The sequence below is a fragment of the Microcebus murinus genome, chromosome 2 (genome assembly GCF_040939455.1).
Source record: "Microcebus murinus isolate Inina chromosome 2, M.murinus_Inina_mat1.0, whole genome shotgun sequence".
Classification (NCBI taxonomy): Eukaryota; Metazoa; Chordata; class Mammalia; order Primates; family Cheirogaleidae; genus Microcebus; species Microcebus murinus.
This window is the reverse complement of record NC_134105.1, coordinates 99,178,326-99,197,074: the sequence shown is the minus strand read 5'-3', so window position 1 is coordinate 99,197,074 and position 18,749 is coordinate 99,178,326. Positions and strand designations below refer to the sequence as shown.

The following is an 18,749-nucleotide window of genomic DNA, read 5'->3' as shown; positions in this document are numbered from 1 at the left end:
TTGGCCTTGGTATGTACATATGGCCCCAGGCCCAGCCCTAATTCTCCAATTCTAAACCCAAGGGTATCCCTATGAGATACAGCTGTCTAGGAAGTTTCCTGTTTCAGGTGTCAGGTTCCTAGTCCGAGCCGGATAATTCTAAAGTATCCATGCTACACCTCTCCCCTTTAGAAACTGAGGACTTCAGGAAGTACTGAGGAGAAAGAAGTTGATTGCAATACTTGTTTTTACACAGGCCTAATGGGCACAATTTAGACAATAAATATTTTGAATATGCAGACCAGCTGTCACAATGTTAGGAATCTGAAGTAAAATTTCATATTTCTTTGGTTAGAGTATAGCAGGGGCTGGCTTGGCTCCCTTTTGGGTTTGTCATAAAGAGGTATTTATTAAATAGCTTTTCTTACTTAAAACAGTCCACAATCACCTAATATTTCTTCATTCATTCAACACATATGGAATGTCTACGATGTGGCAGGGATGGCTTGTTTATGTTCTCATATTCATAGCTCACTGTAATTCACATAGCGCATATGTGAGTTCTGCCTTATATAATATAGCTTTATGTATTTTACTAAATTGTAAGACCTTTAATGTCTTAGATTGTGTTGATTTCAAATAGAAGTGACTCAATAAATATTTGAATTATGATGCAATGTTGTGAAAGATATTACAAAAGTGCTACATAACTTTTTTTTATTGTGTTAACAGTCTAAAAGCAGATATATCAATAGGGTATCATTGTTATGCAAGTAAATAAATACCAAGGGCTTATAGGGAAGGGTATGTTCAAGAGTGAAGGAACAAGGAAAATGCATAACTGGGTACACACTGCTCTAGAAGAAGTGTTAATTTTCCTCTGGTCAGTCCAGACTGATTGTGTAGGGTTTCTAGAATTTCAGTCGTCTAAAGTATTTTCACCCCTCTCACCTTTCTGGAACTACTCCGCCCCTTTCTGCTCCTTCTCAAAGGCTGTTGCCAAATGATTCTACCCCAACGTCTTAAGAGTCCACCCTGTGCCCCTCCAGCTCCAATTCAAGAATGCTCCAGACCATGAGCTTTAGGGACGCTGGCCAGGAAATCACCGGGTCACGCGCGGGGCAAGCGCCAAACTGGGCGCAGCTCCGGGAGCGGCGCTAAAGGCGGGGCTGCTACGGGGCGGGGCGGGGCGGGGAGGGAGGAGGCCCGGGGGCGGCTTGGGTGTCACCACCAACCCGCTCCGGCCGGAAACTGGCGCTTGTTTCCGGCCGGCCGGCCGAAAGCCACCGATCCTGAACCAGCCGCCGTAGTCGGAGTGGCAACCGGGTGTGGAGCAGGCAAAAAGCCACTGGGGGAGGCCAGTCCCGATCAGTCCCGTCTGGCTCAAGCTCTAGATCCTGTGCGGAGCACCATCCGCGGTCGCAGTCTCCGCCACCGCCTCCGCCTCCTTCGTCGTCTGGGGAGGGACCGGCCAGACCCCGGGGTCACTGCCGAGGAATGAGGAGAGGCGGCCGGGCCCCGCGCTCCGCCCCGGCCTAGGGCCTTGCCCCAGGAGCCGCGAGGGTAACGGAGTCCCCCGCCCTGATAATCTTCCCCGTCTGCTCCCGTCCCTCTCGCCTCTTCAGACTCCCAAACTCCGCACCTCTGATCTCCACTGTCCCCCTTCTCCTTCCTGGTTATATTTCAACCGAAGCCATCTCCCCTCGGCACCCTCTCCTCGCCCCGACTGCTCCTTGCTTCGTCCTAACCTTTTCCCCTTTATTCCTCCCTTTCACCTGCGTCCCGCGTGCCTAGCTTCCCTCCTGAATTCCTGGCCTCCCTTCCTAAACTGTGCTGGGCAGTTTGAACAGTCGCCTCTTGTCAGCTAGACTTTCAGGGAGGTATGATGGAGTTTTAGGGTGGTTAAGATACAGGCTGCTACCCTCATAATGGGATAAAGTTCATTTAAAAATCTCAATATGAAAGTAAAATGAAAACAAGCTTATTCTCTCTGTTGATAGCCAAACCGAAGTGCTTCCAGTAATGGAGGAAGGGAGCGAAAAAGGTGTGTGTGTGTGTGAGAGAGAGAGAGATTCTAGGGCAGTGTTATGAAGTTTAGAAAAAAAAGTTGCCATGAGCCGATGGAAACTTTAGAAGCTGATGATGAGTAAGCCGGGGGCTGCGTGATCTCACTCTTCTCATAATTACTAGGTTAACGGTGTGTGTGGCTCCGGTCGGGATGGAATGGGATTTGTTTACTGGGCAGGCGTATTTTTAGCTTGTCGGCTCACAAGGACCAGCGCTCAGTCTCTCTTTCCCCTCCCTCGTGGTAGTCGTCTGACCTAGGTGGCTTCTCTGGGTACAATACAGACGGAAAAATTTGAAAGTTAAAAGAAGCTGACTGGTGGAATTTTATTTAAGAGGTTCCCCACAAACTTTCAGGGAGTTTTGTTTTTATGAATGCAAAGCCAAGAAATGTCAGGACTTTAATTTTTATTTTCCTTATCTTTTTATAAGTACTACAGAGACTGCCTTATTTAGAGGCAGGTAAATTTTCAGTATTTGGCTTCTATAATAGTATTTAGATCTTTGAGGAGGCTGGATTCTTTTGTCTTTCAGAACCTATTTCAAAGGTGGAAAAGGACAGGTAGAGAGAAGAGGTGGTGGTAAGACTAGTCCAAAAGGGTAGCGCTAATCCCTAAATATTTTAAAAACATTTTCTATACTATGTAACTTTTAAAAACATTTAGAAAATTTCCTCCCTAGTAAATGAGATTGCATTCCTGATGGGGTGGAGACTGAGGGGATTTATGCTGGGTGGCTAGGGAGAATCAGACTTGTAGTTAAACATTTGCTGTGCATAATTTACAAATGAATACATTATAGTCAAACAATGAAGAATTAATTATACTCTTAGTCTTCATTGTTTTTCAAGCAGTTCTTTTAAAGTTTAGTAACCAACCTGCTGTAAGCTGAACAGAACTGTAAAGTAAATGAAATTAATGTTGCTCATCTGCAGGCTGAATACCAGTCTGTTCTAATTTCCACTAGTGACCCGACCCGGCATGCCTCAGAGCACCGCCCTGACAAAGTGGCCAGTTACTATGTACTTAGAGATTGCAAATGAATACAAATATTAGCTAATGCTAGGAATAATTGAGAAGGCAAATATGCTGAAAACATATATTCCAAAACCAAAATACATCTTATTCGATTTTTCCCCCATTTTGTGTTATCAGCACCTTGTGTCAATAATTATCCATTAACATGAATAATTTAGAATTGGACAGATATCTGCTTTGAACATTATGAATTCAAACAGAAAGGAAAGATTAGAAGGAAGATAGTTTCCAAACTGTTACTAATTGTTGTTTTTGTTGTCTGATTTGACTTATTCCTTTCATTTAATGCTAAAGACTACCTCAGAAAAAAAATGTAAAACTTTGCCAAAGAAAGGGCTGTCTGCTGATGTGTTTAAGGCAGGATGACCAGTAATGAATGCTAATTGTTAGCTAGACTTTGGTGGCCTTATGTCACCAACAACTTAGAGATTTTATTAAAGCTTTATTTACTTAATCTTTCTTTTCTTTTGAAAAAAGATTTATTTTGGAGATCAAAATCTAATTTTTAAAAATCCCATACACTCTTCAAGAGTCTGTTCACTATCAATAATTGTTTTGATCTGTGTTAGCTGGTTGGTGCCTGCATTAGTGATGAAATCTGGGTGAATTCTATTTATATCTGTACTTAGCAACTTATCCTAGTTGAATTGTATATTTTATTCCAGTGGGTGGGGATTGAAGGGATTGAATAAACCTAGGAATAAGCGTAGAGCAGCCCAGTATCCCACCACTATTCTCAGTTCTCAGAAGGCTTTGTTTGGAATTTTGAGATTCAATATATGTAACCAAGTGAATTATGGTGGAATAATTTAGTATTAAAAATAAGCTTCAGGTTGTTATGAGGGCACTAAGTGCCATTTGTCAAAGTTTTGGTGCTCTCAATATTTCAAGCATGCTAAGGATGCTAGCAGAGGCCATATAGTGTATGTGTGTGTGTGTATGTATGTATGTATGTATATGTGTGTATATATTAGTACCCCTCTCCTTACCCCAAACACTCATCCCACCAAACAATGCTTTAAAATGTGACCTCAGCAATATCGTTCCTTTGGGAACTTAAGAGCTGTGGAATAACAGGCAGTCTGTGGAATCTTCACAGTAGCCCCTGAAATTCAGATAATTAAAAATTTGTGTAATTGGAAGGTAGAGCAGGGTAGTTTTCTCATGAATGCCTGAATTTAGTAGACTTTTTAATATGATAGAAGAGAGTTGACTTTTTAAAGTAAGAATCCTTGATTAATAACTGAATACTCCTGTGTATAAAGCAGGCTCCAAGCTCCAATGACAGGCTTTAGGGTGACATAAAAGATATAAAGACAAGTGTCCTTGCCCTTGGTGTGGGATGTAGAGGGGAAAGGTAGTATATAAATGGAAAAGCAGACTATTATTATAAGATTCAACATTTAGGAAACAGCATATAAACAAAACCAAGTTTAATGTGCTACAAATGGAGTAGGTAAGGGCTGAGAAAACTTGAAGTAACAAAGAATCAATGAGATAAGTGAGGGAAGATTTCTGAATTAGTAAATTTTGAAGTGAACTTGTGAGGATGTGGGTTAGTCAGTGGTATGGGCTCTGGAGTTAGATGGATCTTGGTTCTACTTTTTCCTATGTGGCCTTGGACTAGTTATTTTCTTCCTCATGAGTATTCAAGTAAGTTAAATAGTTATTGTGTTGGACATAAAGGACAAGAAAAGATCTTCCAAACAAAGTATAAAATGTACTGTGTGCAGTGATGGTATGAATGACTAAGTTGTGTGTGGGGGGAATAAATGAGAGTGATTGGATAGAATGTGGGTTGGTCAAGTCATGGATAGAACAGGCAAGAGGGTGGAGGGGCCTCAGAGGCCAGAATCTGTTGGATGTTGATGGAAGGGTCAATAGAGTCATTGTAGGTCTTTGAACAAAGGGTGGATTTAATTAGATGTATTGAGCCCTTTGGTCCAGGAACTCCAGGATATGGAATCAGGCAGGCACCAGTACATTGCAACTTTTCTCTTCTGTACCATCCTGGCCTAAAGGAATGTCTCCTCTTATCCAGGAGACATAAGATTCCTTGTAGAAGATTTTGTATTTACACACCTTACTCACTATACTGAGCTCTGCTTATGCCTATCTCATAGTGCACCAACCTGTGGGGAAGTCTCAAGACTATGGCTGGATTCTCCTCAAGAGCTTATGGTAAGGACAGTGTTATGTTTCAAGTACATTTAACCCTTAGTTATCTCTGCTAACGTAGGGAGCACTGTTATAGGTAATTTAGAACTTAACAAAGAAATGTCTTGGTTTGAAAATGCATTACTTTTTATTTTTTAAATTTATTTTTAATTAATTTTTTTAGAGACAGAGTCTCACTTTGTTGCCCAAGCTGGAGTGCAGTGGCATAATCAATTGAAGCTCACTGCAGCCTTGAACTCCAGGGCTCAAGCAAGCCTCCCTCCTCAGCCTCCCAAATAGCTGGGACCACAGGCCCATGCTACCATGCCTGGCTAATTTATATTTTTTAGAGATGAGGTCTCTAAAAAATTAAGTAAATAGCTATGTTGCCCAGGCTGGTCTCAAATCCTTGGCCTCAAGTGATCCTCAGAAATGCATTATTTTTGCTCATGCCTGTAATCCTAGCACGCTGGGAGGCCGAGGCGGGAAGATCGCTCAAGGTCAGGAGTTCGAAACCAGCCTGAGCAAAAGCGAGACCCGTCTCTACTGAAAACAGAAAGAAATTAATTGGCCAACTAAAAATATATAGAAAAAATTAGCCGGGCATGGCGGTGCATGCCTGTAGTCCCAGTTACTCGGGAGCCTGAGGCAGTAGGATCACTTGAGCCCAGGAGTTTGAGGTTGCTGTGAGCTAGGCTGACGCTACGGAACTCTAGCCCAGGCAACAGAGTGAGACACTGTCTCACAACAAACAAAAAAAAGCATTCTTCTTTAAACCAAATTTATCTTCATTTTTTGGAATAATACTGATATTGAAATAAATTTCTAAGCCTATATTACCTGATGGTGAGGAGAATATACTGATGGTGAAGAACAGTCAATCTTGGATTTAAGGATTTGGCCTCAGAAATCCATAAAATGAATAATCCATTTGTGGATAATTAAGACTATAAACTGTACCGAGTATGTTAATGTAGACCAGTTTCTTTTCAAAATTTGTATGGGTCCCATGTGACCTCTTAGTCTGTCTGCCTTATCATAGGGATGACTGGTAGGTGATGCCTGCGTTCCAGCCAGAATGAGTTTTCACTCACAATATCTGGAGGAATCCCACTGCGTTATGTTGCGTTGTTGAAGATTAAGCTGGCTTTTTCAAAAGACTTGGGCTTTGTAGAGGCTCTTCCAGATACCAGCATTACTGAAATATTTGTCACATTTTTCCTCCTGAAGGAAACTTGTTTGAAAATATGGCCAGTGAAAAAACAGAAAAAAGAAAAAGTGGGCAGAATTGTCCACATTTAAGAAGTAAACAAAATCACACACTGTTCTTTCACCTTTTTTCTTTCAGTTGACTTGCTTTCCTGCATCCCTGCCACCCTCCCCTACCTTCTTATAATCATTACCACACTATGTGTTTGTGATGTCATGAGCACAGGATTATTTTTACTTCTTGAGCCAGGAGACTAGTATTTCTGAGCTGGAAATTAGAGGTAGAAAAGTCAGGAATCTTATTTTATACTAGAGAGGGATTATTTTCAACTGTGTTCTTTAGGATTATGTCTTTTATTTCCTCTAAGAAATAGTTTTGGATAGGAGAAATTACTAAACTGTTATTTTCAGTGACTTGCTATGAGTTTAAATCGATGCTAGGTGCTGTGGAGGTTTAGGAAAAATGACAACTTCATGCCTTTTAAGAGTTTATAGTCCAATTGGGAGTAAGAGGAACAGGAAGGAATGAACACTTATTGAGCCTCTATTAATATGCCAGACAAAATTTTAAAATGTGAAAGTATATTATCAGCTGCATAGTACAGACCTCATACTCTAGGTATTTTGAGAGAAGAGTATGCAGGTAGTTATGAATGTTATCACAGAGGAATTATAACTTATTCAGATCTTAAAAACTAAAACGTATATTAAGTATAGGAATGAAGATGAAGAGAATAAAAAAAATAATTTCATTTTGGAGCTGAAAAAGCCTAGAAACAGGACTATACCTGAGATGTTCTTGGGGCAATGATGAGACTGACCTGAATAGCAGTGACTAGTAGTGAAATGAAAGTAGTTAGGTTGGTTTGGAGCTATATTTCTAGGGGTCTTATGAGTTTATATTTTAAACGATAGAAATAGGGAACCACTGAGGATTTTTGACTAGGATAGTAATATGATGATAGTAAGACACAGGTTGACTTGGAGGGAAGGGAGGTTGATGCCTGGGGTATGTGAAGTGATGAGGCCCAAATAGAGTTGTGGGGTGTGCCAAGGAGAAGAAAGAGTGAAAAAGAGATTGTGAGGGAAAAATTGAAATTAGTGAGGACTGGATATGGGAGATGAAGAAGGGTGATGAGTTAACTAGGTATCTGAGACATTGACTGGGATAAAGAAGTTAGGAAAATTTCCTCATTTTTTTAGGGGAATATGATGAGTTCAGCTTGGGATGTGTTGGATATAAAGTGGCAATGAAATGTCCAAATGAGAGCTATTCTGCTTGTGAGAGTTAGGAGCCCAAACCTGGGGTAGAGGTGAGGGCTAGTAAGTTTGGAAATGCAGTTTTTCAGTTCATCGGCATAGGTGTAGTAGCTGTAGCCAAGAGAATTAATAAGCTCTCTGAGAACTAGGGTTTAGGGAAAGAGCAGAAGAGCAAAGAAAGTGGTACTGATAAACCTGAGCACTAGCATTCCCTACTTTCCAGGCCATATCTTTCCTTTCCTTTCCTTTCCTTTCCTTTCCTTTCCTTTCCTTTCCTTTCCTTTCCTTTCCTTTCCTTTCCTTTCCTTTCCTTTCCTTTCCTTTCCTTTCCTTTCCTTTCCTTTCCTTTCCTTTCCTTTCCTTTCCTTTCCTTTCCTTTCCTTTCCTTTCCTTTCCTTTCCTTTCCTTTCCTTTCCTTTCCTTTCCTTTCCTTTCCTTTCCTTTCCTTTCCTTTCCTTTTTTCCTTTCCTTTCCTTTTTCCTTTCCTTTCCTTTTCCTTTCCTTTCCTTTTTTCCTTTCCTTTCCTTTTTCCTTTCCTTTCCTTTCCTTTCCTTTCCTTTCCTTTCCTTTCCTTTCCTTTCCTTTCCTTTCCTTTCCTTTCCTTTCCTTTCCTTTCCTTTCCTTTCCTTTCCTTTCCTTTCCTTTCCTTTCCTTTCCTTTCCTTTCCTTTCCTTTCCTTTCCTTTCCTTTCCTTTCCTTTCCTTTCCTTTCCTTTCCTTTCCTTTCCTTTCCTTTCCTTTCCTTTCCTTTTTTGTCAAATGGGGCAGGTAGTGGGGAGCATCCATCAGGTCAAGTTACACCCCATCATGGCTCCCACTGCCCACCCCTCCAGGCCATCTTAATTGGTTCTTCCTTCTTCTTTCCTGTTCCTCTACTCCTTTGTCAGATATCCATTGAATGTCTCCTATCTTGTAAGTACTGTCGTAGGCATTGAGGAGATGGAGATGAGTCAGACAAGGTCTCTACCCACAAGGAGCTTTAGGTCTAGCAAGAGGAGACAGATGTGTAAAATATGTAGGTGGCATGAAGTGTGATAGATGCTGCAATAGAATTATGTAGGGGGAGAGTGGGAGCCCAAAGGTCAGTTCTACCTTGGGCATGCAGAGGTTATAAAGAGCCTTTCTGACAGTTGGGCACGGTGGCTCACGCCTGTAATCCTAGCACTCTTGGAGGCCAAGATGGGCGGATTGCTCGAGGTCAGGAGTTCGAAACCAGCTTGAGCAAGAGCAAGACCCCGTCTCTACTAAAATAGAAAGAAATTAATCTGCCAACTAAAAATATATAGAAAAAGTTAGCCGGGCATGGTGATGTGCGCCTGTAGTCCCAGCTACTTGGAGGTTGAGGCAGGAGGATTACTCGAGCCCAGGAGTTTGAGGTTGCTGTGAGCTAGGCTGATGCCACAACACTCTAGCCAGGACAACATAGTGAGACTCTGTCTCAAAAACAAAGAGCCTCTCTGAGGAGGTAACATTTGAGCTGAGTCTTTTTTTTTTTTTTGGACAGAGTCTTACTCTGCTGCCCTGAGTAGAGTGCCATGACGTCAGCCTAGCTCACAGCAACCTCAAACTCCTGGGCTCAAGCAATCCTACTGCCACAGCTTCCCAAGTAGCTGGGACTACAGGTGCATGCCATGATGCCTGGCTAATTTTTCTATTTTGAGTAGAGACAGGATCTCACTCTTGCTCAGGCTGGTCCCAAACTCCTGAGCTCAAGTGATCCTCCTGCCTCAGCCTTCCAGAGTGTTAGGATTACAGGCGTGAGCCATGGCACATGGCCTGAGCTAAGTCTTGAAAGATGAATTAAGCATATACCCTATAGATGATGGGGAGAAATACATTCCAATCTGAGAAAACACCTTGAACAAAATCTTGCAGGGGTCCTCAAACTTTTTAAACGGGCCAATTCACTGTCCCTCAGACCCCAGTTGGAGGGCCGTTGGAGAGTGTGGCGCATATTCCACACATGTGCACTGTGGGCCCGGGATGAGTCGGCTGCTAAACAGGACAGGCAGCTGCGTCAAAAACACCCGGCAGGCCAGATAAATGTTGTTGGCAGGCCACATGTGGCCCGCGGGCCGTAGTTTGAGGACCCCTGGAAAGGAATGCAATAGCCAGACTTCTTCAGGTAACTTTTAAATAATTATGGCTGGAGGACAGGGTTGGAGGGCAAGGATGAGGCTGGAGAAGTAGGCAAGACTGGATCACAGAGAGCTTTGTCTTGTTCTGCAATAAATGATAAGATATTTAAGGATTTTAAGCATTGGATGATAAAATAAGTTTCACATCCTAAAAAGGTTATTTATGTTAGTGGTGTGTAGGGTAAATTGGAGAGGGACTAAGCAAAAACGCCTTTTAATAACTTCATTCTGCTTAACCATAACAAATTTGTTGAAAATCATCATGTTTATGGAATCCTGGAATCAGAGAACTGGAAGGACTTTTATGCTTTCTTAGTCTTCCTCATTTGATTTCAAGTGGAATACATGAGGTTTACCCAGGATCTCAGAAGTGGTTTAGTAATAGCTTGGTCTAAAATTCAATCTTTAGTGGCTGGTATGTGGTAGATATGTGGTAGGTAAATGTGAGTTCACCTCTCTGTTCTCTTCCAAGTCCCATTCCAGTGTTTGTTTTCTTTTGCCACATTGCATTGTACTGGAAGACAGGGAATTAATGTCATTTCATTCCACTGTCTTTTTTACTGTCTGAGGAAGGCCTGTGCTGAGAGTACCATGGGGAAGAGGGACTTATGACCTGGGGCAATTGGATGCCCTGGAGTGGGATGAGTAGGGTGTAAGGACTCTTCAGCTGTAATGATTCAGGTGTAGAAGAATGTCAAGGTATTTGTTGTATTGGGTATATTTATCTCTCTTGCTAAGTTTCCTTTAAGTTCTTTTCTTTTAAGCTTAGTTGAAACTTTTGTTTCAACTAAGTTTTGTTTCACTAACTGTGCCAGTGAAACTTTTGTTAAAAGAAATAAACTATGATAAATTGGGCACTGACAAAATATATATTTACCTAAGAAAAAAAAAGAATTATCATTATACTCAGATTCTAAATCTTTCTTCCCTATATATACTTTTAATTTCATTTGATTTTTAAGGTGCTAAATGAGAGTTTGGATTTTGTGCTTTAGTCATTTTTGCTGGATGAGATTGGAAGAACAGGATAGAGGGCATCTTAGGTGGCCTTAGATTTCCCTGGGGGAACTTTGGACTCAGGGAGTATAGAAGGATGGATACCTTCCACTGATAGGCTTTCCTCAAAGCTTGACTGAGTTGTGATTTTTAATTCTTTTCTCTGAGTTCTGTCAACATCTTTTCCAGAGAAGGGTTTTGGTTTGGAAGCTGTCCACTTTAACAGAGTTGCCAATTCTTAATTCTTTCTCAAGTGGGCGAGGGTACATTTTGTTTTTGTTTGTGAGTGTTTGGGGGAGGGGAGGGGGGTGGAAGAGAGGAGGCACAAAATAACTACTCAATAGTGAGTACTTATCTGGAATTTCTGTGTAACTGGAAGTTCCCTTGGCTTTGTTTTAGGGGAGATGACTTGGTTACACTGGCATTTAAATTATGTGGGAAGGTGTTTCTCACTCCCTTTAGCTATCTGATTTTGGATGGCAATAAAAACTTCCTTCTTGTACATTATTGTCAGCCCCCTTATCTAAGTACCTCTTGTACACACTGTTTGAGAGATGTGAAGGCTCCTCTTGAGTCTAAAACTGAACTAATCAAGCATACCCTTAACGTTTAGGGGACCATCCTGCTCCTGATTACTCTTTTTGTGTTGACTCCTCTATTCTTCTTGTCACCTGGTCCATTCTTAATTTGTAAATTTTGCATACTGAGATATTTCAAACATTTAGAAAAGTTCAGGGGGGGAAAAAACCCTAACAGATTATTTTGAGCCCACAACCCCAATTTAATGGATATTAACATTTTGTCATATTTTTAGGTCTCTTGCTCTCTTTAAAATATGAAATGCTACAGAGATAGCTAAAGTCCCAACCTACATCCTTCACCCCTTCCTCTTTCTTAGGAAATGAATACTAGCCTGAATTGGTACATATCATTCCATTTCATATTTTATACTTTTTTCATATATATATTCATAAACAATATGTAGTTTTATTTTGAAATCTCACATAAATAGAATCATACTATATGTATCTTTTTCTTTCAATATTACTTTTCAGATATGGCTACATGTAGATCTAATTCATCTTATCACTAAATTTTTAAACTTGTTTCTTCTATTGCCCTCCCCACTTGCTCTGTTAAAAAAAACAAATAAACAACAACAAAAAATACTTCCCCATTCTTTTTTTTTTTTTTTTTTGACACAGAGTCTCACTTTGTTGCCTAGGCTAGAGTGAGTGCCGTGGCATCAGCCTAGCTCACAGCAACCTCAAACTCCTGGGCTCAAGCAATCCTACTGCCTTAGCCTCCCAAGTAGCTGGGACTACAGGCATGTGCCACCATGCCCGGCTAATTTTATATATATATATACACATATATGTATATATATGTATATATGTATATATATGTATATATATATGTATATATATATATTAGTTGGCCAATTAATTTCTTTCTATTTTTATAATAGAGACGGGGTCTTGCTCAGGCTGGTTTTGAACTCCTAACCTTGAGCAATCCGCCCGCCTTGGCCTCCCAGAGTGCTAGGATTACAGGCATGAGCCACCGCGCCCTCCCCATTCTTAAAGTCACAGTGTAAACTATCTCTTCCATGAGAACATTCCTGATTTTTTTCTTCCAACAGTATATGATCTTTTCCAATGCTGAATCCTATTATTGGTACTTGGTACTTTGTCATGTGGTAGTTGTATATTCTTATATTTTGGTTTATTTATACCCTTGGCATGCCTCTTCTACCACACTGTAAAGCTCCTTGAGAGCAGATAAGTAGTCTCTTTTATCTCTGTATCCCTTGTGGGGCTTACCCCAGTAATTTACACACAGTAGGCATTTTAGTGACTAAATGGTTAGATTAATGAATAAAAAAAGTAAAGACCATCATTTGTATTGGTGAACTGTTTTTTTATTTTTTTGAGACAGAATCTCACTGTGTTGCCCAGGGTAGAGTGAGTGCCGTGGCATCAGCCTAGCTCACAGCAACCTCAAACTCCTGGGCTCAAGCACTACAGGCATGTGCCACCATGCCTGGCTAATTCATTATCTCTCTCTCTCTCTTTCTTTTTTTTTTTTTTATTTTTTTTTATTTTAAGACTAGTCAAGTGCAGTAGTGAGGAGGGGGGAAAGTAGTAGAACAAGGAGTTCAATCTGTAACTGACTGTGAACAATCACGTGAGATAACTACCTTCGGACCAGCCTCTCTCTCTTTCTTGCTTTGTTGCCCAGGCTGAAGTGATTGCCGTGGTGTCAGCCTAGCTCACAGCAACCTCAAACTCTTGGGCTCAAGCAATCCTACTGCCTTAGCCTCCTAAGCGGCTGGGACTACAGCATGCATCACCATGCCTGGCTAATTTTTTCTCTATATATTAGTTGGCCAATTAATTTTCTTTCTATTTATAGTAGAGACAGGGTCTCGCTTTTGCTCAGGCTGGTTTTGAACTCCTGACCTTGAACAATCCGCCCGCCTCGGTCTCCTGGACTGCTAGGATTACAGGCGTGAGCCACCGAGCCTGGCCTATGTGTTTTTAGTTGGCCAATTAATTTCTTTCTATTTTTAGTAGAGATGGGGGGGTCTCACTCTTGCTCAGGCTGGTTTCGAACTCCTGACCTTGAGAGATGTGCCTGCCTTGGCCTCCCTGAGTGCTAGGATTACAGGCATGAGCCACTGCGCCTGGCCTGTATTGGTGAACTATTAATTTAATTATGACTGTCGGTGTGGTCCCCATGAAAAATAAAGCTTACAAAGTAGCACTCAGCACTGAAAATTATACAAAAATGCATATAAATGGTGAGAGTAGTTAAGACTAACTTCCTGCAGGGGATGAGAACACACATTCCTTGGAAAATGAAATGAGAGTTGATAGGTGATATCTTCCTAATGGGGAAACTCCTGGGAATTGATCCTGGTGGCTTTTGAGGCAGTGTGCTCCTGTAGCCAGACTCATTTTGCTAGCTATCAAATTCTGCTTTTGTCATCAAGGTCTTGACACCTTCACTGGAAATGGGCATTCAGAAAAAACAGCCTGTCTGTTCACTTACCAAGTATTGCTCAGGACCAGCAATTCTTTGCCTCATAAAGAATAAAGCCTGATACACACGTTCATACATGTATATACACTTTTAACTACACTCCTTTTTTATTGATGAGGTCAGGTTGTATCTCAGCATATTTTGAAACTGTTAATTCTGTAATGTATAGTCCAATATAAAGTTGTTTTGGCCTCATGGAAGATCCCCTTGCCCCCAAGTTAGAAATTAAATATTAAGTTGAACTCTATGAAATTGCCATCTTGTAGGTAAAAAGCAGTCAACTCTTGGCAATTTTGTATGGTTTAAACCTAATACATCAGGTCTTGATTTCGTCTTGGGTTCCTGAAAAGCAATATCATGGACTTTTTTGAAGTAAATAATCCTAAATCCATTTATACTTCTAAAATATGTTTCTGAACTTTAAGTTGCAACTGATTTTATTTTGCAGTTATCTTTAGCTCAAATTTTTGATAATTTTTTTTTTTTACTTTCTGAGCTCACATTTAATATATTAGAGAAAGTTGTGGGGGCATGTGTGAGAATTGCAGGTCAGAGTAGGTTCTGGGAAATTGGAGATGAAAACTTTTGCCATAAATATCTATATATAATTGAATTAGCTTTAATGAGCTTATAGTTCCTATTAGTAAATGACTTTCTCTTCTCATTATCTGCTACCCTCATGTCTCCTCTCTAGTCTTGGTAAGGGGGAATCTGGTAGTGGAGAAAACCATGGAAGAGAAAATTACCTGTGACCCTTTGGTTTTATTTAGGGACTTAACAGGGAAGAGAGCAAAAGCCCTGGCTCCTAGCACCTTACTGTTACCTCCTGGTTCTGAAAACTGTTCTTAGGGTAGAGAGGGGAATGTAGAAGTCAGGGGAAAGAGAAAGGAAACAGAGTGGATAGGAGTTAGCAGATAATATACAATAGGACTGAGGAGTAGCAGTGGAAAAAGGAGGATAGGTGTAAACATTTAAAAAGGTTCTCTTTCCTCTTATCCATCAAAACCTGGCTTAGAATTCCTTATAAACCTTGTACCTTAACTGTGTCAAAGTTGTATCCAGGCCACATGCTACAGATACCAACTTGGAAAGTATCATATATAGAATGCAGCTTTGAAAGTATCAGTGTTGTGTTCTAAAATAGTTACTTGAAAAGTCAGGGTCATTTAAAATGAGTTGGTCTGCTAGTGCCTTTTGAATCATTAATAACTGACATCAAAGAAAAAGAAGAGAATTCCTCTGAGGCTTTGGTGTTAAAAAGTCTTGATAGTTTCATGTGAGGAATTGAGGTAAGACAATGGGGAAATATAATGCTGCTAACAAAAATATATTTTAGGACAGCAAGTTCCCATCTGTTTTGAAAACTTATCTCCTTTTATGTGTTCCTTTGTGAGCATTTTTTTCTCCTTTAAACTAGCAGCTTACCTGGCAGAGTGTTAAACCGTTCATTTCTAGAATTTTTCCATCAGTTCTAAGGGACAAGATTCTCTGACATGAAGAATACTTGGTCCCTGTTTACAGACCAGGGATAGAGATTTATCATATTCCTTCTCAGAACTCTGAAAATAGAATTTGAGAATTAGACTTTAGAGTTGCTGCATTCTCCTAGCTTCTTTCATTGCCTAAAGTAAATTCTTGGCTATTTGGCACAAGGTGGCCCCTCATTTTAACAACAGTAAATTCCTTCTCTCTCACATTTTTGTAATTTTTTGTAATATACTAGTTCTTTATGAAAATTAAAATATAAAATAATCACCTACACAAATTCCTCTTGATGTTTGCTGCCTGATTGAAACTGTTAATTCCTTTCCACTGAATACCTGCTGTATATTAGAATCTGGGCAAGGTGCACTGAGAAGATGCCAAGGAGATGTTATCCAGTAAATAAATCAAACAAATAGTAGGAGAATTGGTCCCTAGGGTGTTGACATTCTGGGTTAAATAGGACATAGTTAAATATACATAAATGCATATGTAGGAAAAAAAGAAATATGAGAAACGAATACAGGCTTTGGAGCAGTATATATACCATCAAATGGTATTTTAGAACTGAAAAGGAAATTTACAAATATCCTCATTTTCTGGGTGAGGAAAATGAGGCCCAGAAAATTTAAATGACTTGTTCAAGGTAGTATTACCATTAACAACAGTTTTTTGGATATCTGCTCTCTGAAAAGTTAGGCATCAGGTATAGAAACAGTTTTGTTTTGTTTTTTTTGTTTTTTGAGACAAGAGTCTCGCTTTGTTGCCCAGGCTAGAGTGAGTGCCATGGCGTCAGCCTTGCTCACAGCAACCTCAAACTCCTAGGCTCAGGCGATCCTCCTGCCTCAGCCTCCCGAGTAGCTGGGACTACAAGCATGTGCCACCATGCCCGGCTAATTTTTTCTATATATATTAGTTGGCCAATTAATTTCTTTCTGTTTATAGTAGAGATGGGGTCTCGCTCTTGCTAAGGCTGGTTTCGAACTCCTGACCTCTAGTCATCTGCCCGCCTCGGCCTCCCAGAGTGGGAGGATTACAGGCATGAGCTACCGCGCCCGGCCTAGAAACAGTTATTGACGTAAGTCATCAGGAACTCAGTAATTGTGAGCACTGAATATTTGCAGAATGAGATAAATACTTATATAAAGTCATAAGTACTAAGTACCAAGTGAGGAGTACACTTGCATAGAGTTATATAAAAGTTTAGAGGGAATAGGTAGGGAAAAGTTTTACCCTTAGGGTAATCTAGACCTTCGAGGAGAGAGAAGACTAGATAAGTATAGAGGCATTCAAGGTAGGAGAACAGTGAGCTGAGCCCACCTTGTTTTGGGGGCAGAATAAGTAGTTTGCAGCACAGTGTATCACCTAGGAGGGCAATGAAATCAATAAAGTTGGAGAGTTAGATAAATTAGAGAGAACCTTACATCTCAGGCAAAGGGTTTGGTTTATATACTTAGAGTGAAAAATCCCCAAGCAGGGAATTGTATATGTAAATTAGTAGTTTAGGAAGACTAATTCTACCTTGTGTAAAATGGAGGAAGAGAGACCAGTAGAGTACTATTCTAATAGTCTAGGGAAAGGAGTTTCTACAAGGGTGATGGTAATGAAGAAAGGGGGAGAGATTTAAGTGATTTGAAGAGAAAGAAATAGAATGTAGTAACTTATTGTTGTGAAATAAGAATGATGCACACGTTTTCAATCTGGGTTATAGCAATAAAGGATCTAGGTTTGGTTGGTTTCTAATACATCTCTCCAAAGGGGTTATTTGGTAGAAAACTTTGTAAAGCGCTGAGTCTGACCCATCATTCTCTGTTAATACTGAATTCAGAGAGTTTTCAGTGACTGGTTTATGTTTGCATACATAGTAAGTATTATAATAGAGCTTAGTATAGAGCCCATTCTTCTGATTGTTGTTCAGTGCTCTTTCTACTTTTTTATATCCCTTAAGAGAAGGTGGATCAAGTGGTTAAAAACAGAGCAGATGCCTGGGAAATGAAATGGGAAGTTGAAGACCGCATTATGATGAGGTTTAACCACAAGCTGTTTCACTTCTGCATAGGTTTTCATTATATTTAGACACTAAATTGTATGCTTACTTATCAGGCTTATAATGCAACAGTGTCTCTTTTTTTTTTTTTTTTTTTTTATTTTAATGGACGAGGTTCTGGGGCCCCAAGAGCAGGGGCCCCGGAAGTCGCCCAACAGTGTCTCTTAAAACTATCTTCTTCTGAGATTCAAGTCTTCATATTCAAGGGGAAAGACTCCTTCAGATTTTGGATTTAAATGCATATTCTCTCTGCCTCCCAGTTTTGAAGATGAAATATTTCCCCCCAACCACTCCAAGTAGGTAGGCTTCGTGGGTTACAAACTGTGTGTGAAGTAGCCTCAAAGACACGGGTTAGTCTTTTTGGAATAAAGGGATGAAGAGAGTTTTGGACCCAAATATTTCAGGCTTACTTACCCTGTCAGCAATTAAGAACAATTATTTACACAGATCTTATTACCTAAAAAAGAGAGTAAATACTGTGAATCAGTTGAGTATTTTTACTTACAGGAGATTTTCAAAGGGTTGAATAGCCTTCTAAAAATCTTTTGTATTTGGCTTTTAAATATGTAGTCAGGGCAGGGCACGGTGGCTCATGCCTGTAATCCTAGCAGTCTGGGAGGCTGAGGGAGAGGATCCCTTGAGCTCAGGAGTTCGAGACCAGTCTGAGCAAAACTGAGACCCTGTCTCTACTAAAAATAGAAAAATTAGCCCGGCAAGGTGGTAGGTACCTGTATTCCCAGCTACTTGGGAGGCTGAGGCAGGAGGAGCACTTGAGCCCAGGAGTTTTAGGTTGCTGTGAGCTATGATGACTCCAGGGCACCCTAGGGCACCTCTCTCTTTCTTCTTCCCTCCTCTTCCCCTTTTTCCTCCCCTTCCCCTCCTCCTCCCCCTCTTCTTTCTCCTCCCTTCTCTCTTTCTTTTCTTTCCTCCTTCTTTTCTTTTCTTTCTTTCTTCTTTCCTTTTTTTTTTTTTTTGGCCATACTTTTATCTGTGTGGTAACAGATATCTGAGGATTTAAAACATTTTTTTTCAGACAGGGTTTTGCTCTGTCACCCAGGCTAGGGTCCAGTAGCACAGTCACAGCTCACTGCAACTTCAAACTCCTGGGCTCAAGTGATTCTCCTGCCTCAGCCTCCCAAGTAGCTGGGACTACACGCGAGTGCCCCTACACCTGGCTGATTTTTTTCTATTTTTTGTAGAGCGGCTGGTCTCAAACTCCTAGCCTCAAGCAATCCTCCCATCTCAGCCTCCTGAAGTGCTAGGATTACAGGCATGAGCCACCATGCCTAGCCCAAAACACCATTTTTTAAATCAGCTAACATTTATTATGTACCTA

The 18,749-nt window shown here is 40.6% G+C and overlaps 1 protein-coding gene across 3 annotated transcripts in view; it reads left to right on the top strand.

Annotated features, from left to right (window-relative positions):
- The first annotated feature begins 1,229 nt into the window (after window positions 1-1,229).
- OTUD7B (OTU deubiquitinase 7B) overlaps window positions 1,230-18,749 on the top strand; it is a 60,992-nt gene continuing 43,472 nt past the window's right edge. For 2 of the 3 annotated variants that reach the window (XM_076000075.1, XM_012754094.2), the window contains exons 1-2: window positions 1,230-1,542; window positions 5,204-5,261. The gene's annotated coding sequence lies outside the window, so the exon portion shown is untranslated. The remainder of the gene's footprint in view (window positions 1,543-5,203; window positions 5,262-18,749) is intronic. The other variant, XM_012754095.2, reaches the window with a different exon arrangement.